Here is a 951-nt window from a genome sequence, read left to right on the forward strand (position 1 = left end):
CCAAGTACTGGGATTGCAGGTGTGCGACACCACGCCCGGCTGACACTGACGTTTTCCATTGGATTGGTCGGGGGCGGGCGGGGGAGGGGGGTTACCAGGAATCGAACTCAGAAGCTTGCGCTTGCCAGTCAGGCGCTGTGCCACTGAGCTGTATTCCCAGCCCTTCGATTGGATTTTATTTCATTCTTTTAAAAAGTTGGCTGTCATTCACCGAATTCATTTTATGATCTAGTCATGTGTCACAACCCAGAGTTTTAAGAACGCTGCCTAAAAGGATCCAACAAGTCTTAAACCGGAGGGTGACAAGGCACACTACGCAAAAGCGCAGGAGAAAGGTGCAGCTGGAGCTCGGATCCTTGAGACCCGGGACAGCGGATCCACGCGGTGGGAACCTCCCACTCAGGTGGTGGAGGCGGGGCCTCTGGGCCGCGTACACGTGAGGAAGAGGAAGAGGAGGTAGCCGAAAGCAGGATGGAGTGGAGCCCAGGCTCCACCGACCCGCTTTGGCGTCTCTGATGGCGAACGGATTTGCGAAGGTCCTGCACCCACCGGTCCTCCATTCATTCCTCTGAGGTCTCTGGGAGAGCGGGAACGTGAGGCACTTTGCCAGCCTCTGTCAGCAGTCGATCGCCGTCCGCACCCGACACGCGCGATCCCCTCCCCACGCACTCCAAGCGCTCAGACCCCCACTCGTGCACACATGCATCCCACGCGTACACACACGCATCCTACACGCGTGCAAATCCACGCATGCACACTCACATGCATCCCACGCGTGGCCTCCACACACACACACACACGCACATGCACGCGCACACAAAGTTCCGTCTGCTTCCTGCGCAGGCTGGCTCTCCCCTGCCCGCCGGGCCCACGCACGACCGCGGCTCGGCGCGCTGGAGCCGGCCGTGCCCCGCGCTCGGCCTTCCCCGCCTCGCATCCGTGCCATCGGCG

Source organism: Chinchilla lanigera, unplaced genomic scaffold (assembly GCF_000276665.1).
Source record: "Chinchilla lanigera isolate Chin_1 unplaced genomic scaffold, ChiLan1.0 scaffold00093, whole genome shotgun sequence".
NCBI lineage: Eukaryota > Metazoa > Chordata > Mammalia > Rodentia > Chinchillidae > Chinchilla > Chinchilla lanigera.